The 26032-nt window shown below is 36.6% G+C and overlaps 1 protein-coding gene across 1 annotated transcript in view; it reads left to right on the forward strand.

Moving 5' to 3' along the window:
* The first annotated feature begins 403 nt into the window (after positions 1-403).
* SCN2A (sodium voltage-gated channel alpha subunit 2) overlaps positions 404-26032 on the forward strand; it is a 137897-nt gene continuing 112268 nt past the window's right edge. Inside the window, exon 1 of the mRNA XM_086370587.1 lies at positions 404-532. The gene's annotated coding sequence lies outside the window, so the exon portion shown is untranslated. The remainder of the gene's footprint in view (positions 533-26032) is intronic.

Genomic DNA, 26032 nt, shown 5'->3' on the forward strand with positions numbered 1-26032 from the left:
TATGACAGGTTTCAGTTAGTTTAAATACAATGTAAGAAAATTGAGCTAAACCCCAAAGTGAACCACAAATTTTAAAAATTCATACTCTAATGCTTCTTAAATATTTACTTTGCAGTTAATTAAGGTAGTCAGTTTCAAATACAGTGGAGTTATGGGCTATACACCACATCAAACTTGCTAGATGTGGCATTGCCAAGGGATCTTTAATGAAAATGATTCCCCTTTTGGCCAGGAGATGGAGCTGACATGTAAGATGCGGCCTTACATTTATTTATTTATTTTTTTCAGTTTAGCATGCTGCTTTCTAACAGACAGTGGGTACCATAGAGTATATGTCAGAACAGAAAGCTAAGGCAGAAACAGAGAGGATGCTGCAGTCGTCCTTTTTGTTTTTTCTTCTTCAGTGAGGATGGAGCACGTGTGAGATTTTAGTTTCTACTGTAGCCGAAATTCTGAATAACTGCATTGGAGAATATTATATTTAACACATATGTGGATTCTGAGCTATGACTTACAATTCCCTTTATTTCAGGTAAGCCAGAATGATTCTATCTTTGACCTACCAATGAATTGTTATTTATGTTAATGGTAACATTTAAAATGTGTGCTTTGTGAGCTTGGATTTTGATCTAGGAGATTCAAAAGCTGTAATTCTAGCTATTCTGTATCTTTAAATCTTCCTAGCCTGAAATGAGCTCTGACTTTAGCATGCTGTATTTTAGTATTTATTTGGCTTTCTGATCTATTTCTGTGGCTATGTTTGTTACCTTTTGATGATAAAGCTTTCAAGGTGAAGGATGGATCTTCCTTTCAGGAGGGAAATACTGCTCCTTAATGTGGTGAACAAATTGTAGAAATGTAATGAAGCAGATTAACATGGCAGCAGGCTTTTCCAAAGCCCAGGGCTGAGCCTTTTGATAGCAGCCTCCGAGGCACGTCCACATCCTGAGCCCAAAGGCCTTCTGAGCAGTTCTTACCAGTAATGATGATATGGGTTATTTATGCTTTTTTTCTTCCCATTTATGAAAAATATGTAAGTCATTTCTCCCACATGAGTGGAAGATTTATGTACTGTGTTTAGTAGACTTGGAATGATGGTACAGACCCTGCCCTTCTTCCAGTGTGGTTGTGAGGAGGACACTGAAAACAAATTAATTACTGAGAAAATGAATTTTTCTTAGATTGTGGTAGATTTGTGAGGATAGGACTGTGGCCACTTAAAATAGTTGATGTTGTATAAGATGCTCACATTTAAAATTATTTTTCGTCATGTGACATTAGCTGTGCTGAAGAGTGGAATGACTCAGGAGCTAGAAATTGCATGCCACAGCCTTGCTTTTCTGCTGCTTCTCATGCTTTCCCCTAAATTCTCTGGGTGTTATTATCCAATTAACAGGAAGAAAACAATTTAAAAGTCCCAGTCGTCATTTAGGTGAATTTATAATGGAATTTTAATATGTTGAAAAATTATTTTTGTAAGCTCATTTTTAAATATCTGATTCCTTCCTCTTTTGAAAGTGCATTTGTATGTACGTGTGTCATGCTGGTGGTGGAGGTGGCAGGTGCATCAGGATGTTTCTATCTTACGCATCGTTTTTTCTTTTTTTCTTGTAAAGTGGTGGTTGTGCTGTGTCAGAGGTTGTGAAAGCAATGGGGAATGATCTTACAGAAGGGTTCGAACCACTAAGAAAAAAATTAATTCCTTTCACATGTGGAATCTAGAAAGAGATTTAAGTTCCATACAATTCTAGTTACATGAAAATTTTTTAGGAACTCAGATTTTTAGCATTTACCTATCTCATTATTTAAAGAAAAACAGTTGTGGCTGAGAGAGTAAGTAAAATTTCCCAGAGCCACATAATTAGAATCAGAGGCAAGGCTTGAATACTGACTGACAGGGTTCAGTCTTTCATAGCAGTAACACAGTTTACCTCTAGTGTGAACATATCCGAATGGCATGTACCAGGTATACTGATGTTGACTCTCTCTGTGTGTGTGTGTGCGTGTGTGTGTGCAGGGGTGTAAATTTTGTGAAGTATTTTCTTTTAGTGTTCATGTTACAGTGGCATAGCATATACAGTGTTCAGTTTTCTCAGGGGTCTTGATAAAGCACCCAAGAAAACTAATAAAAGAACTATGGAGATGCTCTGTTTCTTAGTATTCTCCTTACACCCTTTGATGAGGTATGTCATTCTACTCTCTGCCCATGAATGATATGGATGGTCACATACTATCTTGCAACTCCATTCCTCCTAGCTAATAAAACAGACTATACATGTGGTCTGTTGACCCTGAACATCATCTCATGCCCTGGCTTTCCTTTTTTTCACCTCCTGGGCACAGGATGCATCCTACTATTTCAATATCTTGAGGGGGGGAAAAAAGAGACCTGGATTCAACCCTTGGGTTGGGAAGATCCCCTTGAGGAGGGCATGGAAACTCACTCCAGTATTCTTGCCTGGAAAATCCCCATGGACAGAAGAGCCTGGCAGGTTAGAGTCCATGGAGTCTCAAACACTCTGACACAACTGAGCGACTAAGCACAGTACAGCACACACCTACCGAGAACAGTCCATGGAAGGGACTGAGATGTAAACAAAGGCATATAGTTTATACCTCATGGAATGTAGCATGGAAATGTGCTTGTACTCAAAATATTATAAACATCAAAATGAAAAATGAAGAAAAGTGGGAAAGTGAACGGAACAGGTATATGAGTACCTATCTAGTGCGAGGTGCTGTGTTACAACCTGAGATTCACAATAAGCCAAAAGTCACAATTTCTGTCCACAAGGAACTCAGAGCCCAGAGATAATGATTTTAAGGGGATATGATAGTTAATTACTTCTTTAAGAGTGATCTAGGTATAAATAAATAAAAATATAAAGTTGTTTATTCTAAGCACAAAGGTTAGGCATGCAAATATTGCTAAGACATAGTGAAGACGTTATATAGGGAAATTAAAGAGAATGGTAAATAATCCAACCTGATTGAAACATGAGGGTGTTGTATTTATTTCCCCTGTGGCAGAAAAAGTAAGGATAATGAATTTGGGTTTTGATGTTATGCATTTACATACTAATTTGTACTACCACACAGAGATGATCTGGAAGATGGTGAAAATTTTACATCCAAATATCAGTTTAGAAGGTAAAGCTGAATATATGGATGTGTATGAAGCTGTGGCAAGAATTAGGTCACACATAAATGAACATCAGTAGGGAACAAAAGTGGAATGGAGTGGTAAAATAAAAGTGGCTGGAGTGGTGGAATAACACAAGTTTAGAAAGGATATTAATTGATTGTGGGAACGTAATGGGATAAATTAGAGTTAGTTTAATAATAGGGTCATAGGAGATAAAGCAGGTAAATTGACTACCAAAAGCAAACCCATAAAGTGTTTAACAAGAGAATAGGGTGGAGCTGACCTGTTATTAGGTCATGGATGGATTTTAAGAGAAGTTTAGTAGATCTACAGAGACATGAGCTTTAATTGAGGACTAAGTGGAAAAAGAGAAAGCTGAAGAGTAATTTTAGATTTTAAGGTATTTATCAGTGAAGGTAAAGAGAGATAACATGTTTTTATCTTGAAGGGTAAGGTACTGTTAAGGGTAATTTGATTTAAGCTAGGATTAGAGAAACCTCAACACCTTCATCCAGTAAGGATATAAAGTCAGTAGAGAGAAAGTGAAGAAAGAAAAAATAATAAAATAAATTGAAGTCCTACAAGAGACAAAAGAGGGAATGTTTGAGAATGTTTTTGTGTTTTTTTTTTTCCCTTTGAGATCAGAAGAAAGGGTAGGAGATGATATAAAAGAAAGCTAATATAACCACTTTAGGTGCCCTGTTCTTGGAAATGAAATCCTTGTCTGTGAGATAAAATATCTCTTCTATTTAAATCAGTTGGTTCCTCAGAAAACACTATTTATGGCATATGGGCTTTCTGGAAGAAATAATTCATCCTCAGTATCAAAACACTTTCCAGCGGAGCATATTTTAATCATATTAATTCTTGATTTGGAAACTAATAACACTGTTTCACATTAAACTTATTGTATCTCCTTTGTTATCTATTTCCTATTCAGAATGACGTGTTGGAAAACAGGTTCTATTTTAAACTTGAATAAGATTCGACCAACACACACACACACACACACACACACACATATATACATATATATATATATATATATATATATATACACATTTAGTTTGATTAGTAAGGACTGGTTTGCCAGCATCTGAATTAAATATTCAAGCTCTTGCCTTTTCCTCCCTCGGTTTTATTAGCAGTTTCACAGGGCTGTGTGTAAAGAAAAAAGAAAGTCAGTTTAATTACAAATGTCCTTCCCTTAGGGTGAACTAACCTCCTTTATAAAGCTCCCTTTCTCCCTTTCTGTTGACAGTTCCAGAATCCTCTTACATCTTTCCTAGAGCGCATCTCTTCTAGGCATTCCCTTGCACTCAACTAGCCATGGGACAGGAATGTGAAGCCTTGAGAAGGCAGAGGCATGATGAGAGTCCCATCCTTTACAATGAAGCCTCTGAAATAGCTGCTTTCTTGGGTAACATTAACTGAGTTTGGTTTAGAATTGCCTGAATAGGACATTACTTCCTTCTTTCAAGACCTGGCTGGGGTTGTACTATGAGCCTGACAGGCCATGGAACAGGAGCAGGCATTTAGGTGGCAGTAAACTACCGCACAATTGCACTCATCACACACGCTAGTAAAGTAATGCTCAAAATTCTCCAAGCCAGGCTTCAGCAGTATGTGAACCGTGAACTTCCAGATGTTCAAGCTGGTTTTAGAAAAGGTAGAGGAACCAGACATCAAATTGCCAAGATCCACTGGATCATCAAAAAAGCAAGAGAGTTCCAGAAAAACATCTATTTCTGCTTTATTGACTACACCAAAGCCTTTGACTGTGTGCATCACAATAAACTGTGGAAAATTCTGAAAGACATGGGAATACCAGACCACCTGACTTGCCTTTTGAGAAACCTATATGCAGGTCAGGAAGCAACAGTTAGAACTGGACATGGAACAACAGACTGGTTCCAAATAGGAAAAGGAGTCTGTCAAGGCTGTATATTGTCACCCTGCTTATTTAACTTCTATGCAGAGTACATCATGAGAAACGCTGGACTGGAAGAAGCACAAGCTGGAATCAAGATTGCCGGGAGAAATATCAATAACCTCACATATGCAGATGACACCACCCTTATGGCAGAAAGTGAAGAGGAACTAAAAAGCCTCTTGATGAAAGTGAAAGAGGAGAGTGAAAAAGTTGACTTAAAGCTCAACATTCAGAAAACGAAGATCATGGCATCTGGTCCCATCACTTCATGGGGAATAGATGGGTAAACAGTGGAAACAGTGTCAGACTTTATGTTTCTGGGCTCCAAAATCACTGCAGATGGTGATTGCAGCCATGAAATTAAAAGACGCTTACTCCTTGGAAGGAAAGTTATGACCAACCTAGATAGCATATTCAAAAGCAGAGACATTACTTTGCCAACAAAGGTCCGTCTAGTCAAGGCTATGGTTTTTCCAGTAGTCATGTATGGATATGAGAGTTGGACTATGAAGAAAGCTGAGCACCGAAGAATTGATGCTTTTGAAGTGTGGTGTTGGAGAAGACTCTTGAGAGTCCCTTGGACTGCAAGGAGATCCAACCAGTCCATTCTGAAGGAGATCCAGTCCTGGGTGTTCTTTGGAAGGAATGATGCTAAAGCTGAAACTCCAGTACTTTGGCCACCTCATGTGAAGAGTTGACTCATTGGAAAAGACTCTGATGCTGGGAGGGATTGGGGGCAGGAGGAGAAGGGGACGACAGAGGATGAGATGGCTGGATGGCATCACCGACTCGATGGACGTGAGTTTTGAGTGAACTCCGGGATTGGTGATGGACAGGGAGGCCTGGCGTGCTGCAGTTCATGGGGTCGCAAAGAGTCGGACACCACTGAGCAACTGAAATGAACTGAACTGAACTGAACTGAGACACAGATGGGGCTTCCCAGGTGGCTCAGTGGTAAAGAATCCACTTGCAAAGTAGGTAGGAGTCTTGAGAGATACGGGTTTGATCTCTGGGTCAGGAAGACCCCCAGAAAAGAAAATGGCATCCCACTCCGGGATTCTTGCCTGGAGAATCCCATGGACAGAGGAGCCTGGTGGGCTGCAGACCATGGGGTCACAAAGAGTCGGACACTGCTGAGCACAGCACAGCACAAACATAGATAACTTCCCTTAGGGCTGACCTTGGACAACCCTGTATAGCAAATTTCACCCCTGCCTCATGGGAGTCACATATAGATAGTCTCATAGCTATCACATCGGCTTCTAAGCTTTATAAATGAGAATATCATTATCTAGCCTCAAATCTGCGGTTATTAAAATATTAAGGTAGAATTTAGATTTTATTTGGGTTTGCTTTTATTCTTTTGTTATTAAAACATTTTAGATTATTTTTGCTACCTGTGGAACTCTTAACCTTTATCCATCCATTTCAGAACCTGATGTTTATTTGTCTCCATCTTTTCCTGACCAGCAGCATGGGCACTTTGAGGGCATACTTGGGACAATTGATGATTTGGATTGAAACAGTAGTTCAAGTTCAGTTCTACTAACACTCATTGTCGTGGGCAATGCTTGGCACTAGATGTTCTAACTGGAAACTGGAAACTGGAAAATGCTAACTGTACAGTGGCAAATCCAGTGTTACCAAACTTAGCTTCAAGAATCCAACACTGAGACACAAGTGTTGGTAAAAGGAAAGATAACTATTGAGGAAACTGTGAATCCTGTGGAGAAGGTGGACTCTTAAACCTTATCCATTTCAGAGCTTGATGTTTATTTGTCTCCATCTTTTCCTGAATAACTCTTGTTGCAAAAAACCAACCCCCCATCTCCCCAGGTTTTGCTCAGAGATTATAAAGGGAAAAAAGAAAGGGTTACCTGTTGGGGACGGGGTAATCTTCTATTTTCAGAGATGATTGTCTTGATCACATGGCTCAAAGTAGCCGTCATGTCTCGCTGTGACCTGAGGCATAAATCTTTGATCAGCTAGTCTTTCTGGTTCCAACTCATCTGGGCTCTATACACTTGTGGTCAGTATACAGTCAGCGTTTCCCACCTGGTGGGGCTTTCAGTATCTGCAAAACATCTCAAAGGGTAGGGCTCAGAAAATTGTCCATAGCATTTGAGAAGGATCTAAAGATCCTTCCTTGACTTTGTTTAAAGGCTAAAGTGTTATTACTTTGTATTTCTTTGACTGTTTTCCTTTCTTTCTGTATTTTCTTACTTCTGTAATTAAATTTATTCTTTGGTTGGAGTTTTTCCACAGACAGGAGGCAGGTGAAGGACATGGGGTGGGAGAGGACTGTCTTGGAAGGCCCATGGGGCTCTGCTCAGTTCCATATGTGCCATCACTTCTCAGCTCAGGGTACTTTCAAGGGATTATATTCTGTCTGGTTTTAAGTATTTCCCTTTGAGAAATACTTATTTTAAAATGTAATTTTCTAGTAAGTCATAGGAAGCACAAGGTAAGGCTTAGAATATTTTTCAGATTCCTGCTCTAAGCAAATATGCTAGAAGGTACACATCGAGGTCTTCTAAAACTTCTGTTAAAAAAAAAACCAAACTTTTCTAACAAAATTCACACATACTTTTAATATCAACTCCAGATCACTTTCAGATGCTTCCTGTGGTTAAAAAAGCACTACTTCCCCTACTTGTATAACTGCTTGCTCTATTAATCATTAATGCATTTTGCTCAGTGTGCTATAAATACTGATAATGGTTGCAAACAAGTGGAAAATAATTCAAATGGTTTTAATATAGATATGCGCGTTCCGGCCGAAGGGGGGTAAATTTCCCAACTCCAGGAATTTGTGGCGGAGTGGGCAAATAACCGCGGCTCTCCAGGCGCCAAAAAAAAAAAATACATAAAATAAAATAAAATACTGCAGATTTGTAGTTTTGCCTGTACCTACTTCACATGTCTCATGTCTAGAATAGAAGTTTACTATGATCTTCTCTAGTGTTTAATTATAGCAAAAGTAAGATTTATGAAAAATTATTTGCTATGTTGGAAAAGGTCTTGCTTTAGGATTCAAACAAGAAGAAAGATCATCATTCCAATGAAGGCAAATAAGCTTCTAATCATCAAAATGTAATTTCATATTATATTTATTTTAAGAGCATTAAAAGTGTATATACATTTCATGATAAATAACATTGGCTATATGCCTACTGAAGTATTATTTCTAAGTAGGAAAAGATGGCTTGCATCAAGAACATGAAGTGAAATCATATTAAAATTCAAAAGTAAAAGCTATTCACTTATCTCCCTATAATAGTCACACATTAGTGTAATCTCCACCTTACTGTATTGGGGTTAGAGAAATTCGAGGTGGGTGAAAGCAGAGAGGGAGGTGGACTTGGCAAATCAAAAATGTAAATTTTTACCAGTGATATGACATTAAATTTTTAAATCAAGGCTTTTATTTGGAAGAAAATATAGTTACTAACTACATTAATAATTTAGAAAGAAAACATTTCTATCATATAAGGACCTTTGTTATTTGTAGGAATTTTTGGAAAAATGGTTTAAGAATCAAAAGTAAATTTAAATACATTTTATCTATTAGAATATATTATTATTTTTTTTTCTTTTTTTGTTGTTTTTTTTAAATTTTATTTAATTTTTAAACTTTACATAATTGTATTAGTTTTGCCAAATATCAAAATGAATCCACCACAGGTATACATGTGTTCCCCATCCTGAACCCTCCTCCCTCCCCATACCATCCCTCTGGGTTGTCCCAGTGCACTAGCCCCAAGCATCCAGTATTGTGCATCGAACCTGGACTGGCATCTCGTTTCATACATGATATTTTACATGTTTCAATGCCATTCTCTCAAATCTTCCCACCCTCTCCCTCTCCCACAGAGTCCATAAGACTGTTCTATAGAACATATTAAAGATTTTTGAGGTTAAGTAAACATAATTTTTGTTATCTTTTTGTGTCTACTTGCTAAAAAATAATTTTGTACTAGAATAAAATGGTCTTAGGAATCAACCACCCTCAAGAAGTGCTTTGAATTGTTTGAATTATATTTATAGTTTTGAATGACTAAGTCTTATATTGATATCTAGGAGCAGTTGGGATTATAAAATGCTTCCAGCATGAGCATGTCTTGGTAGTATTAGCAAATAATTATGCAATTATGTGATTGCATAATTATACTGTGCTATATCTTGTGTTGGATGATATTTATGGGAGAGTGATAAGTGAACAACACTTCCTATTAGGCTTGTAGGAAGGATAGTAGATTGGTTAGAATATCATGAAAAAATAGAATTTATGATAAGAGATCATTTGAAAAATGATCCAAATTCCTGTGCATGCATGAGGCTGCAATCTTGACCTTTGTAATATGGAGAGTTGAAATTCAGAATCCCTGTGTACAGCATAGAGCCTTAAGGAGTTGTACCCTTACTGAAATGAGAATTAGAGAATGTAATCTGCTGATACAGGAATTCAAAGAAACTTGTTTCTGTCCTGTCTTTTAGGGGGAGGAAAGAGTCTTTTAGAAAGACTTAACTCTAGGACTGTGTGTGACTAGTAAATCAAGTCACTTTAGCTTCTGGATATATACCATTCTGTGGGAAGGAATTCCTCATTGTATAAATTAACACAGAGATCAGTATCAGGTCAGTGACATCTCAAGTCCTTGGCAGATGGAATTGTAAAATTGCTAAATCACTGTAAACCTAAATCATTGTAAATGTTTGTAAAATCATTTTCTCAAATTTTAAATATGTAAGGAAAAGAATCTTAAGATAAACTCATAATAAAAAATTGTAAACTACATGAGAAATAAACCACCATAAGAGATATTCACCAGACATAACAAAAAATAATTAGAACTAGCATCTCAGGAATTTGGGATAATACAATAATCTGTAATAAAATATAAATGAACATATTTAAAATTATAAACTGTTAAGGAATAAAAATGCTACTAAGTAAAATAGGTATATTTTAACAGAAACCAAATAGAAATTTATAAATGAAAATTATAAGAACTAGCATTTTAAACTTCAGTAAATGGATTTAGTAGAATAGATTCAGCTGAAATAAGAGTTAAAATTTTGTAGATGGATATAAGGATTTACCTAGGATGTATCAATTGCATTCTTGATGTTAAAAAAGCAAAATAAGCAGAGTTAAAATTTTCAGCAATAAGAAACAGATATTTGAGAAGGAGATAATTGAGATAGTGGGGGAGAATTAAATAGAAGAGAAAATTCCGTATTGATCAAGACATGTTTCTTTGGATAGAACCCCAGCTTGAACAGTATTTTAACCCAACTAAACCCCAACTCATTGGTCTTATCACACTTTCACTGTTCTTAATGTCCTCTTTCCTTTTTTAAATAAATTCTATGGTCATTCCTTACATACACACATACACACTTAACAAACTCTCCCTCACTCTTTTTTTAATTTCCTGGTGAAATCCCCTCCTAGTTATATCCAACTCTCCCCTTACTCCATGTGTGCACCCGTGTAGCTGGTCACAAGCACAAAACCCAAGTGGGCCCTTGATGCTGCCCAGCAATCATACCACCGTTCCCTAGACCACTCATATCCCAGTTTCCTGGACTTGGATATCATGCCCTTTCTTTTCTTCTCAAACCACCAATACTCCCTACTTCATGTTCACTCTTAGTCGACAACGCTGTTTCCTGAGAAAATTGAAACAATCAGAAGATATTTTTCCTTCAAGACTTTCCTCACTAAATGCATTTCCCCACCAAGCTCTGCACCCACATATCCTACTTCCCACCTGTTACCTTAAATTAGCTACCTCTGCTTCTACCTAAAACAATCCATGCATCTGTGCACTAGACCCTATTCCTTCTTACCTACACAAGACTCCACTTCAGCAATTTTTTTCTCTCTCTCCTATACCAGTAATTTTAGCTTCTTACTGTATGATCATGCAAACATTTTATTATTGCTCATATGTTAAATCTTTTTTCTTCCTTCAGCAACTACTCCATTTCAGTCCTCCCCTTTTCAAAATGACTTGTCAAGACTGTTTGTTATATTCTATGTCCATTTTTCTCCACCCATTCTCTTTTAGTCAAGCTTTCACTCTCACCGTTTTACCAATTCTTGATGGGAATACAGGAGCCACCACATTGTCCAATGGTCCATTCTGTCTTTGTCTCTGTCTTTGTGTGTGTCTGAGCACAATGCAGTATTGGACATAATGCATCATTGCATTTCCCTTGATGTACTTCCTTCTCTTGGATTCCAGGACAGGACATGGTCTTGGTTCTTTTTCTATTCACTCTTCCACATCACTTTTCTCTTTACCCTGCCTTTCCAAAGTTCATTACTTATGACTGTCCCTGATCCATTCCCTGATTCTCTTTTTTTCCCTCTATCTTCATCACCTTCTTGTGATTCATTGAGTCCCATGGCTTTAAATGCCATGTAAATAGTCATAATTTCCAAAAGACTTATGTGTCCCACTGTTTATTTGACATGTTGCCTTTGATATCTCAAAGAGAACTCAAAGTTAACATGCCCTAAACTACATTTCTGAATTTTTCTCTCCCTGACCAACCTGGTCCACCCCCTGCCTTCCCCATTTTACTTCTTAGGGGATAACTCTAGTCTTACTTATCCTCAGGCTAAAAGCTTTAGAATCACTTTTGAGTATTCTCTTTCTCTCATATCCTATATCCATTCCCTATGGAATTCCTGTTGATTTCATCTTCAGAATACATTCAGAAGCTGACTACATCCTGGCATCTTGACTGCTACTTCCCTGGTCCAAGCCATTACCATATCTCTCCTGGATTTATGCCTTGGTTTCTTAAAACTGGACTTAATTCATCTACTTCTTCTCCTTCTACACTCAGCAGATGGGAGTAAGATTGTGCCACATCTCTTCTCAAAATCCTCTAAGTGTGCCTATTGCTCTCAGAGTAAAAACTATGTTACAGTTTCCGATAAGATTCAGTTGAATCTGGTCTCCGTCACATTATTTCTCTGACGTCATCTCCAATTTCTGTTTCCCCTATTCACTTTTACTATTTCTTGAATGTTCCAGGAACACTCACATCTTTAGGGAGGTTCATCTTCCTGGAAGGCTTCTGCCTCAGATATTTGCATAACTAATTCCTTCACCTGCTTCAAGTCTGTGTTCAAATGGCATTTCTAAATGATGCCTATTCTGACTATGCAATTAAAAATCTCAGCTCCTTCCCCTACTCCATTCTTTTGATTCCCCCATACTCTGCTGAACTTTCTTTTTACTTTTTGCTTTACTCTTTTTTCCTTTCCTTTCCTTTTTTTTTGTTCCTTTCCCTTCTTAAAACTTACAACTTCTGGCACACTGTGTAATTTCTATCTGCTCTGTCAATAATGTAAACTCCAAATGGACAGAGATTATTATCTTTTTGGTGCACCGATTTATCACAAGTGCTCAGAATGGTTTCTGACAAATAGAAGTAACTAAAATTGTATTTGTTTGAGTAAATGAATGAACCAACTTAAATTGTATTCCTTTAAGCACGCTTAGTGGTACTCTCAAGCACCTAGTCCACTGCCTGGTACGTAAGAAATTTTCAAAACATGCTAGATTAATCATAGACTGAAAATTGAATATTGATCTAGTGTATACTATGTGTCCTGAACTTTCTCCATGCAGATTCCTTTAATTCTTGCAACAACCCTGAGGAGAAAAGTGTAAGTTTCATTTTTACAGATGTGATAGTTTTCATTTTTACAGCTGTTTGGCCCAGGACTCTATTCTTTCTCAACTATTTCTGTGTCCTCACTGTGTTATTTTCAGAGACTGTATCATAGAAGGTTAAATCTATTCCCTTGTTTAGAGATGACTAGAAGTAATAGTTGCAGTGTCAAATATATTGGGAATGTTCTGTTTTTGTTTTCAGTTGGAAGCAAATCTTTAGCGTTGTGAATAATAATTAATTTTCTTTTGTTGTCTTAATAAGTTAGGAAAATTGACTTTATATTTTGTCCTTTTAACTCTGTAACTGTTATAAAATTATTTACTATTTAATATACATCAACCACCAGGATTTTTTCCTATTTTCTTGTGATATAATTGATATATAACATTGTGTAACTTTAAGGTATACAACATGTTGATCTGATACACATATGTTGGCAAAATATTACTTATGTAGTGTTAACTAACACTTCCATAATATCACATAATTATTGTTCCTTTTTCTGTAGTGAGAATTTTTAAGATCTACTCTCTTAAATTTTTGACTATGTAATACATTATTGTTAATAATAATTTAAACAATAATTACAACACTGTACATTAGATCCCCAGAACTTGTTCATCTTCCAAGTGGAAGTTTCTATTCTATGACCAGTATCTCTCCATTTTCTTCACTGTGTACCCCTAGGCCTTGATAACCATCATTCTCCTTTTTTAAGAGTTTGGCTTTTTTAGATTCCACATATAAATGATATCATACAGTATTTGTCTTTCTCTGACTGACTTCACTTAACCAAATCCCCCAAGCCATTAATTTTGTCACAAATGGCTGGATTTTTCTTCCTCATGGATGAATAATATTCAGTTGTATATAGAATATGATATATGCCACATCTCCTTTATCCATTCAGTCATTGATAGAGACTTAGGTTATTTCTGTGTCCTGGCTATTGTGAACAACACTGCAATAAGCAAGGGAATGAAGATATCCCTAAAATATTTGTTTCATGTCCTTGGATATATGTCAAAAACAGGATTGCTAGGTTATATGATGATTTTATTTTTAGTTATTTAAGGAACTGCTGTACTGCTTTCTATTGTGGTTGTACCAATTTACATTCCCATGGCTGGTGCACAAGAAAGAAAGAAAGTGAAAGTGAAGTCACTTTGTCATGTCCGACTCTTTGCGACCCCACGGACTGTAGCCTATCAGGCTCCTCTGTCCGTGGGATTTTCCAGGCAAAAGTGCTGGAGTGGAATGCCATTTCCTTCTCCAGATCCTCACCTTTCTCCACATCCTCACCTCTACTTGTTATCTCTTGTCTTTTTGATGATAGCTATTTGGCAACCCACTCCAGTATTCTTGCCTGGAGAGTCCTAGGGACGGGGAGCCTGGTGGGCTGCCGTCTGTGGGGTTGCACAGAGCCGGACACGACTGAAGCGACTTAGCAGCAGCAGCATTCTAATAGATGTCAGTGATATCCCATTGTGTTTTTTATTTACTTTTCCATGATATGATGATCAGTGATGCCAAGCACCTTTTCATGTATCTGTTTCCCATTTGAATATCTTCCTTGGAAAAATTCCTATTCATGTCCTTTGGCATTTTAAAATAGGCTGAATTTTTCCTATTGAGTTGTATATGTTCTTTATATGACTTTGGATATTGGCCTCTTATCCAGTATATGGTTTGCAAATACTTTCTCCCATTCTGAAGGTTGCTGTTTCATTTTGCTGATTGTTTCTCTTGTTGTGCAGAAGCCTTTTAGTTTGGTGTAGTCCTCTTATTAATTTTTGCTTTTGTTGCTCGTGCTTTTGGTGTCATATCCCTCCCCCCAACAAAAGCTGTTGCCAGACCAGTGTCAAAAAATTTCCTAATTTTTTCTAGTAAATTACAGTTTCAGATATTATGTTTTAACTCTTCAACTCATTTCAAGTTAGTTTGTGTATGTGGTGTAAAATAGGGGTTCAGTATCATTCTTTTGCATGCGATTTTCCAGTTTTCCCAGCACCATTGATTGAAGCGGCTGTCCTTTCCCCACTGGGTGTTCTTGGTTTCTTTGTCAAATATTAGTTGGCCTTATATGTGAGGGTTTATTTCTGGGCTCTCAGTTCTATGACAGTGGTCTATGTGTGTGTTTTTATGCCAGTGTCTTTCTGTCTTGACCATTATACCTTTGTAATATAGTCTGAAATCAGGTGATGCAATTCTTCCAGCTTTATTCTTCTTTCTCAGTGTTTAGCTATTTCAGGTCTTTGGCATATAGTGCTCTCACGGAAGTAGTTTTGTTTGTGGATAGATGCCAAGTTTCTGTTGTTGTGTGGGAAGAGAAATACAAGGGACATCTTATGATGACATGTCATTAAACCACTATAGTTTAATTGAAACTACCCAGTTTAGCTGTCCCAGAGTCTTCAATGATGTCTTCTACATTTCAGCTTAGATATTTGTCTTTTTTAAAGGCCTATATATGTCTTTATTACTTTATTTGTAGAAAATTCTGCCTATAAAATATATAGTCTATAAAATATATGCCTGAAATATATGTCTATAAAATATATAATCATATAGAAAATATATGACTTTCTACTTAATCATACTGAAAGATATATTCACTGAATATATTTCTGTCCTCAATAGATTCCAGGGTTCCAATGAAAAAATTTTTTATAATATTCCATGCTTCAGAAAACATATGTGAACTTTTGTCCTCATTAAATCTAACTCAAATGTCACTTCCTTTATAATGCTGTCTCTGATGTCTTCACATGCAATGTCACATTTTCCTCTATACTTCCATTGCATCCTGCAGCTCTCTCTACACTTGTCATAATGTGGGCTAGCCAGATTTATGTGCACCTGGGTCATCTATCATGTAAAATTGTTTACTGCGTAAGAACAGACGTGTGTCTTATCAGCCTACCAATCTATCCAGTACCTACACATACTGTCTTCCATAGAAGGTGATCAGTACATTTGCTGAGCTGTGGTCATTTAAAACGGCGATGAAGGTACTATTTGAAATGTCTGACTTTCACAGCATAACTATGTTCTACTTTAAGTGAGTCATTAAAATAGTTTTTAATTGTTTACTTTAATGTAATTGGCTTAAATGGCTTTTAAATTTTGTGTTTTAATAGACTATCTGGTGATGTGTAAAAGAATATGGATGCAGAATATATTTTAAAGTTTCAGACAATAATTATAAATATAATTTTAGGGGTCTCTTTCTGTCTCTCTCACACACACGCAGTCTCTACTCAAGATATCATTCATAAGGAATTCTCTTACTCCATGACTGAATAAGGTTTATAATCAATAGCAGAATTAATCAGCAATAGTCCCACAAACACATATGCATACACACAAATATCTATGGTCTTTCCCTCTATTATTATTAATATATTATAATTATTATTATCAAACTTTAAAAATGCAACCTAAAAAGTAAATTGACCAAACATCTGGAGGAAGTAATAAAATGTAGATTGCAATACTATTCTGGTGTCACAATAGTGAGGGATGTGTATCTTGTAGAATGCATCAATTCCTTAATTGAAGATCTGTTTAAGACAACACTTTTTACTCAACCAATACAGTTTTTTAATGTTTTTGAAGGTCTTATTTTGGATTAATTTTAGGTTTGAAAAAGAGTTGCAAAGATAGTGCAGAGAATTACCCCACATATCTGTCACCCAGTTTCCCCTGATGGAGACCTCTTCTAAAATCATGGGACATTTATTAAAACAAAGAAATGAGCACTGCACTGTACTGTTAACTGACTGTAGGTGTTAGACTGCCCTGTTCTGGGTCAGATCCAGAACAAAGCATAGCATTTAGTCTCCTTGCCCCTTTGTCCCCTCCAACCTGTGACAGCCTCGCAATCTTTCTTTGTCTCTCTTGACCTCAAAACTGCTGAGTAGTGGTCAGATATTTCCTAGAATATTCCTCAATTTGGGTTTTGTCTGATGTTTTCTCATGCTCACACTCAGATTATGGATGTGAGAGAAGAGTACCCCAGAGTTGGGTGTTTTTCCCTCATGCCATGAAGGGTGCCTGCTATCAGCATGATTTGTCACTGATGATGGAAACCTTGATCACTTGGATAAGGTTCAGCCAATAAATTTAATCTCTGGTTCCATGTCATTCATCATTTTTCCGTGAGCTTATGGTTTCTCAAATTCCTGACCTTGGTTAAGTCTTAAGAAAAATAGTGATATAATTGTATTGATGTAATTTTGATTTGAAACAGACATTAACAAGTAAGAAGGTTTCTTTTATTTCTCTGACAAAAAGAATGTATAATAATTTATGAGTAAATATGAGACATTAAATGCCATTTTAGCATCTGGATATAGTTCATATTCTTTATTGATTCACTGACATAATACATTTCATGAATATATTTTCTAATACTGTATTATTTTTTCATGGCTATTTTGGTTGTTGCTTTTCGGTGTGCTATTAAGTAATGAACAGATTTTGTTTAAGATTTTTGTATCTGTTTTCACTAGTGGTGTTGGTTGTAGATTCCATTTCTGGTAAGGTTTTACTATGAAGTTTGTATTTGTTTCTTAACTCTCTTGGATAATTTGTTTACCTCTGCTTTGAGTCCATTTAAAAATGTGGAAATAAAGTGCTTCTGTATAATGTCAATATTTATTTTCTAGAAGATATCAATAACTTCTGTAAAGCAATACCTTTGTTATTATAACTTAGTTTTACATATTTTTTCAATTAGTTGTCCTATAATCTGTCTGATCAAGTTTTCTACTTCTTATACGATATTGACAATTTCATTTTCATGCATGTTATACGTTTCATAGAGAATGTTAAAGATTTATGAATTTCACAATAAGTTTTATAATGTGTTGTAGTCAAGGAATGTGGGCTAGGTCTGAAAATTCTACCTTTTAGAGTTTATTAAGTTAGGATATTTTATTTGTTTAGTTGCTTGTTTGTTGCTTGTTGCTTTGTTGCTATACAACTGATCAGTTTTAGAAATTATAAAAGAAAATTTCTCTGTACAGTAGAAGGTTTGGTACCTAGTTATTAAAACAACAGTAACAATTATTTTATTCATATCTTCAATGCTTCTATCTTACTTTTATACTTGATCTCTCAAAAACTGAGAGAAATGAATTGATGTCTTCAACAGTTGTGTTGATTTATGTTGAATTTCTAAGTTTTGCATAACAATGTACAACTATTCATTTTACAAATTGATGAGTAGTATAAATTTATTGGAAGGTTTACCTTTATAAATATAAAATTACATTATTTATCCATTTATTATTTTTGCCTTGACATATATTTTGTCTCTAGTAATATTGTAAAAACCTACATTTTTGTTTGTATTTGCCTGATATATTTTTGCCCATTTTTTATTTTTAATTTTGGCAATTTTTTCTATGCTTCTTTTAAATAAACAGCATCTGTTACGCTTTTACTTTGTGATCTAATTTGGTATTTTTTGTTATTTAATGCAAATAAACCAAATCACAATTTATTATCATAAATTTTAGGTATATTTGGCCTTTCTGTTTTTTCTGGTAACTTGTCTTGTCATTTCTACTTTTATTCTTAGTGCTTTTCCTGATTTTTCCTGGACTGTATCAACTATCATTTTTTTACTTTCTTTTTTTCTCGCATTATTTTTTCTAGTTTTTGGAATACATTTATAGCCTCATTTTATTCCATAATTTTAAAAGAAATTATCACCATCATAAATGAAACAGTATCTATTAGCTATTCCCTTATAAGATAAAAATATTAATTTTTCCTTCACTTTCCAACTATTCCCTAGTGTTTTGAAAGGTAATCTGGTATTTTATACAAATTTATATAAATGTTCTTAATAAGTCTATTGTTTCTAACCATCGTGACAACAGTGGTTTACATATTGCTCTATGGTTTAACTGTACGTCCTGAGAGTTCTTTTATATACACTTTCACCATTTTTTCCTCATCATCTTCTGTAGAGCCAAAGTATATCTTAAAATCATCTTTTTATGAAGGATACATTGCTGATATATATTTTCTTACCTCTTGTTGCGTGAGACTGTTTCTCCAATGCCTTCATAGGGGAATAATACTTTAATTTGATATACAACTATTTTTCTTGGAAATGAATCATTTTTTCATGCCATATACTTAAAAGACTTATATCTTCATCTTTTCCCTCTCTAGCCTAACAGAATATGCCTGAGTTTCAGTTTGTTTTCATTGATGAGGGCTTCCCTAATAGCTCAGTTGGTAAAGAATCCTCCTGCAATGCAGGAGACTCCCGTTCGATTCCTGGGTCGGGAAGATCTGCTGGAGAAGGGATAGGCTCCCTTGTGGCTCAGCTGGTAAAGAATTTGTCTGCAATGTGAGAGACCTGGGTTCGATCCCTAGGTTGGGAAGATCCCCTGAAGTAAGGGAAAGGCTACCCAGTCCAGTATTCTGGCCTGGAGAATCCCAGGGACTGTATAGTCCGTGGGGTCACAAAGAGTCAGGCACAAGTGAGCAACTTTCACTTCACTTTGCTCGTCCCTTTTGATGTACAGAGTCTTTTTGATACAAAGATTCCATTCTTTCTGGAGATTAGAAATTGTTGAAACTACCATGTTTGCTTTAGTTTTCCTTCTGAATTGCTAGTTTTAACTATAGTATCTTCTTGGCTTTTGCCTCATACATTTTTTATATTTTTAATAATCATTTTTCTCTTATTTCTCTCCCCTCTTTAATCTCTGGAAAGAGATTGTCTTTTCCAGATTGTCTTGAGTTTGTCTTCTGTTTTATTTAGTGTATTTAACTTCCAGCATTTTCACATCTACTGTTTATTGTTTGTATTCTGCTTATGATCTTAGCTATTTTTGGAACTATCCTTTGGGCTTCCCAGGTGGCTAGTGGGTAAAGAATCCACCTACAGTACAGGAGGCGCAGGAGACATGGGTTTGATCCCTGGGCTGGGAAGATCCTCCAAAGGAGGGCAGGCAACCCACTCCAGTATTCTTGCCTGGAGAGTCCCATGGACAGAGGAGCCTGGCAGGTTACAGTTTATAGGGTCGCAAACAGCTGGACATGACTGAAGTGACTGAGCACACTTGCACAGAAGTATCCTTACAGTCTCCAGTTGGACTCTCTTGCTGTCAGCTTTTCTTTCATATTTAAGCTGTCCTCTTAATTAGAGTATATTTCAACATTAGCTTGTCTTGTTTTGTAGTAATTTTGTTTCATAAGGAGGCATCTGAGTTGATTATTACAAACATACACCTTATTTTGAAGAATCATATGTCTGGTCATTTTTCTCTGTTCATTCATCCTTCCAGAAAAAAGTCTATGCTGTAAATAATGGATTTGTGATGATTCTGTCAAGTATTGTTGATTTCCTGTAATTGTCTAGAGATCTTTTAGGCAGAAGAGAATGCTTTAAATTCCCAGTTGTTATAACTTTGCCATTTGAAAAGTCCAGTGCCAAAGGAAAATAAGAGCTAATCACAGCAGGGACTGGTAGGTTTGGCAGCCAGGATCAAATCTGGGGAAGTAAGACATTTCCTGAATTCAGTTGTCTTCATGGAGAGCAGCATTCCTGTTCTTTGCTTGACATGGCTGTCTGCACATATTGTAAGCTACACACGGACTTTGCCATCTAGTGAACATCCTAGATATATTGGTGAAAGCTGTAGTGTTCTATGATTGCTGCAAAACATACTCTTCTTCCAACATTCGTCACAGGCTCCAGCAGTGATTATGCTATTCAATGGGCACATCTTTCATTTATTTCTGAGTGAAAACTGATCTTCCTTATGCCCGCAGTTCTGCATATGTTTGGTTTTCTTTCAGTCTGCTGCTGCTGATCTATATCTAGAAAGACACTTAGAGCATGTGCAGATCTGTCTTCCTAGTTTCCAGCAATGAAACACATTCTGCCTCCCCAACTCATTTCAGAATGTGCAGTGCTCTTTTCACTTGCATCTGGCAGTTGAGAGGGTAGTGCATTGAAAGGAGAGGAATTAGATGTCTGTGACCGAGAGACTGTTTCACCCAAAAGTAAATGCCTTCAAATCCTAAGATTATCCATGAATAAAGGAAAGAGATTTAACAGAAGTATTAACTGACTCAAATGAATAGGTAGTTTTGTTTGCTTAATAGATAATAAAGTCCCATTTTTATTTTCAGCTCAAATAACTTTTATTTCTTCTCTCTCTCTCCCTCTCTTTTAAATCTCACAGTTTCTTTAGAGATAACAAATCATTATTGGTGAAAAGAGGACTGGACTGGGAGTTAGAAAAACAGAATTCTTATCACAGATCTGATACTATCTATACTCTTAAATTTGACTAATATAAGCTTCAATTTTATTACCATTAAAATGAAAAAAAAATGGCCTACATCTCTGCAAAGCTGCATAATTTTTCTAGTTCACATTATTAGAACCATAGATGATGATATATTTAAAAAATTAAAGCTAGAGGTTGATAAGACTATTTCCTTCTTTAGAAAACAAGAAGTTCCTCTCACTCCAGGTCTGAAATAGTAGGAAGACATAATTTAAGCAGTAGGTAGACAGTGTGCTGTAAACGACTTATCCTTGACTTTGTCCTACTAACTTCTTCTGTTGTATTGATTTTGTACCATTTCCCAAAATAAAATATGCTGAATTACCTCAAGTAGGGGTACATTTATGAGGTGAGAGTGATTTGGAGCATGCTCATGCAGACCTCTTTTTTTGCTGCAAATTATCCTTAATAAAGAATATTGCTGTGTTCTAATACCTCCTTGCATACCTTCCTCACATGCTTGATCATTTTATCACTTTATCATTCTACATCACTACATATGATGTTGAATGTTTTAATTTTTTGAAGAATACAAAGGGGCTGATCTTTCTGTCTCACTCAAGTGTTGATTTGTAATAAATAGTCATTTACTATTACTATTTCTATGAGTATTGTTTAATCTATACAATGAAAAGTACTATAGTTATCTCTCAAAAGGAATGGCCTCTATTTTTTAAATGATAATTAATGAAAAATATTGCAAGTGAAAAAAAGTGTAATATCTTATTACTTTTGCAAACAACCGAAAATCTGCTTCTTATCAGTGAAAATTATATGACCCATTATTCTTTCCTATGTCCATAGTCATTCAGGTACTCTGTCTATCAGATCTAATCCCTTGAATCTATTTGTCACTTCCCCTGTGTAATTGTCAGGGATTTGATTAGGATCATACTTGAAGGGCTTCCCTGGTGGCTCAGATGGTAAAATGTCTGCCTGCAATGCAGGAGACCTGTGTTCGATTCCTGGGTCAGGAAGTTCCCCTGAAGAAGGAAATGGCAATCCACTCCAGCACTCTTGCCTGGAAAATCCCATGGATGGAGGAGCCTGACAAGCTACAGCCCATGGGGTCGCAAAGAGTTGGACACAACTGAGCGACTTCACTTTCGACTTCACTTTCATACCTGAATGGCCTAGTGGTTTCCCCTACTTTCTTCAATTTAAGTCTGAATTTTGCAATAAGGAGTTCATGAAGAACCTAGACAGCATATTAAAAAGCAGAGACATTACTTTGCTGATACAGGTCCATCTAGTCAAAGCTATGGTTTTTCCTGTGGTCATGTATGGATGTGAGAGTTGGACTGTGAAGAAGGCTGAGCACCGAAGAATTGATGCTTTTGAACTGTGGTGTTAAAGAAGACTCTTGAGAGTCCCTTGGACTGCAAGGAGATCCAACCAGTCCATCCTAAAGGAAATCAGTCCTGTATATTCATTGGAAGGACTGATGTTGAAGCTGAAACTCCAATACTTTGGCCACATGATGTGAAGAGCCATCTCATTGGAAAAGATCCTGATGCTGGGAAAGATTGAAGGCAGGAGAAGGAAACAACAGAGGATGAGTTGGTTGGATGGCATCACCAACTCAATGGAAATAGATTTGAGCAAGCTCCAGGAGATGGTGAAGACAGGGAAGCCTGGTGTGCTGCAGTCCATGGGGTCATAAAGAGTAGGACACAACTGAGCAACTGAACAACAAAATTATTCTTTCCTGAATTTTCCAATCCAAATCTTCTTTTTTTTTAAGATCAGTATCTGCATAGGACTTTATTCAAAAGATTAAGGTAATCAGATGAATTTGATCTTCTCCATTGTTAACCTTAATTTAATCGTATTTCTATCCATTTACTCTGATTTTGTCCTATACATAATGTTATTTTTCTTGATTTCAAAGCTTAATGACTTCTTCTTTGTTCTTGACCCTGTTCTACCTCATATTCCAAGAGAAATTCCCCATAAGCAAGTACTCTCTCAATATCTTTAATTTCCTATTCTTCATTAACTTCTTTTGTTCTGCCTTTGAGCAAGTATAGCTCTTTCTTACACTGAAAAATGGGCTCTTTGGTTCGGTTTTTCTTCCCTTGAAAGTGAATTTCTTAAGTTTTGTGTACCAAATTTCTTTATTTCTTTATAACATGTGCATGCGTGCTCGGTATCTTGGTTATGTCCAATTCTTTGCAACCCCATGGATTGTAGCTCACCAGGCTCCTTTGTCTGGAATTTTCCAAGCAAGAATGCTGGAGTGGGGAGCCTTTCCTCCTCCAGGGGATCTTCCCAAAGCAGTTATCAAACTTGCATCTCCTGCATTGGCATGCAGATTCTTTACCACTGAGCCGCCTGGTAAACTCATCTTTATAACCTAATTGTTGCTTATCCACTCTCACTACTGTACTAAAATTGTAATCTTAAATATGTACTAATATTTTACAATATTTAAGATATTTTATAATAGACACCTTTTCCCTTAATATTTAATTTTCCTTCTTAATGGCTTTAGCAAATTACACTGACTTTTGGCATTTTTTTAATTTAATTTTATGTTTAATTGGAGAATAATTACAATATTGTGATGGTTTCTGCCGTACATCACTGTGAATCAGCCAAAGATATACATACATCCCACTCCTCCTAAGCCGCCCTGCCACCTCCCTACCCATCCCAACCCTTTAGTTGTCAAGGAGCACCAAGTTTGTGTTCCCTGCATCATACAGCAAATTCCCACCAGCTATCTATTTTACTTATGGTAATGTATATGATTTAATACTACTCACTCAAATCATCCCACTCTGTTCCTCCCCCACTGTGCCCATAAGTCTGTTCTTTATTTTGTGTCTCCTTTGCTGCTCTGCAATAGGATCATCAGTACTATCTTTCTAGATTCCATATATATGGGTTAATATACAATATTTGTCTTTCTCTTTCTGACTTACTTTACTCTTATAATAGTCTCTAGGTTCATCTACCTCATTAGAACTGATTCAAATGCATTCTGTTTTATAGCTGAATAATGTTCCATTGTGTATATGTACCACAGTCTGTTTATCCATTCATCTGTCAATGGGCATCTAGGATGCTTCCGCGTCCTAGCAAGTATAAATAGTGCTGCTATGAACATTGGGGTACATGTATGTACTTTTTTATTACGGATTCCTGGGGGTATATGCCCAGTAGTAGGATTACTGGGTTATGTGATAACTTTATTCCTAGTTTTTTAAGGAATCTCCATACTGCTATCCATAGTGGCTGTGTCAGTTTCCTTTCCTACCAACAGTGCAAGATGGTTCGCTTTTCTCTACACCCTCTCCAGCATTTATTGTTTGTAGACTTTTTGACAGTGGCATTCTGACCAGTGTGAAATGCTACCTCATTGTTTTTTTGATTTGCATTTCTCAATGGTCAACACCGAAATCAGATTGATTATGTTCTTTGCAGCCAAAGATGGAGAAGCTCTATACGGTCAGCAAAAACAAGACCAGGAGCTGACTGTGGCTCAGATCATGAACTCCTTATTACCAAATTCAGACTTAAATTGAAGAAAGTACGGAAAACCACTAGACCATTCAGGTATGACCTAAATCAAATCCCTTATGATCATACAGTGGAAGTGAGAAATAGATTTAAGGGCCTAGATCTGATAGATAAGAGTGCCTGATGAACTATGGACAGAGGTTCGTGACATTGTACAGGAGACAGGGATCAACACCATCCTCATGGAAAAGAAATGCAAAAAAGCAAAATGACTGTCTGGGGACGCCTTACAAATAGCTGTGAAAAGAAGAGAAGTGAAAAGCAAAGGAGAAAAGGAACGATATAAGCATCTGAATGCAGAGTTCCAAAGAATAGCAAGAAGAGATAAGAAAGCCTTCCTCAGCAATCAGTGCAAAGAAATCGAGGAAAACAACAGAATGGGGAAGACTAGGGATCTCTTCAAGAAAATTAGAGCTACCAAGGGAACATTTCATGCAAAGATGGGCTCGATAAAGGACAGAAATGGTATGGACCTAACAGAAGCAGAAGATATTAAGAAGAGGTGGCAAGAATACACAGAAGAACTGTACAAAAAAGATCTTAACGACCCAGATAATCAGGATGGTGTGATCACTGACCTAGAGCCAGATATCCTGGAATGTGAAGTCAAATGGGCCTTAGAAAGCATCACTATGAACAAAGCTCGTGGAGGTGATGGAATTCCAGTTGAGCTATTTCAAATCCTGAAAGATGATGCTGTGAAAGTGCTGCACTCAATATGCCAGCAAATTTGGAAAACTCAGCAGTGGCCATAGGACTGGAAAAGGTCAGTTTTCATTCCAATCCCAAAGAAAGGCAATGCCAAAAAATGCTCAAGCTACCGCACAATTGCACTCATCTCACACGCTAGTAAAGTAATGCTCAAAATTCTCCAAGCCAGGCTTCAGCAATATGTGAACCATGAACTTCCTGATGTTCAAGCTGGTTTTAGAAAAGGCAGAGGAACCAGACATCAAATGGCCAACATCCACTGGATCATGGAAAAAGCAAGAGAGTTCCAGAAAAACATCTATTTCTGCTTTATTGACTATGCCAAAGCCTTTGACTGTGTGGATCACAATAAACTGGAAAATTCTGAAAGAGATGGGAATACCAGACCACCTGACCTGCCTCTTGAGAAATGTGTATGCAGGTCAGGAAGCAACAGTTAGAACTGCACATGGAACAACAGACTGCTTCCATTCAGGAAAAGGAGTATGTCAAGGCTGTATGTTGTCACCCTGCTTATTTAACTGCTATGCAGAGTACATCATGAGAAACACTGGACTGGAAGAAGCACAAGCTGGAATCAAGATTGTCGGGAGAAATATCAATAACCTCAGATATGCAGATGACACCACCCTTATGGCAAAAAGTAAAGAAGAACTAAAGAGCCTCTTAGTGAAAGTGAAAGAGGAGAGTGAG

The sequence above is a fragment of the Bos grunniens genome, chromosome 2 (genome assembly GCF_055505025.1).
Source record: "Bos grunniens cultivar Pamir isolate PY7600 chromosome 2, Bosgru_T2T1.0, whole genome shotgun sequence".
Lineage (NCBI taxonomy): Eukaryota > Metazoa > Chordata > Mammalia > Artiodactyla > Bovidae > Bos > Bos grunniens.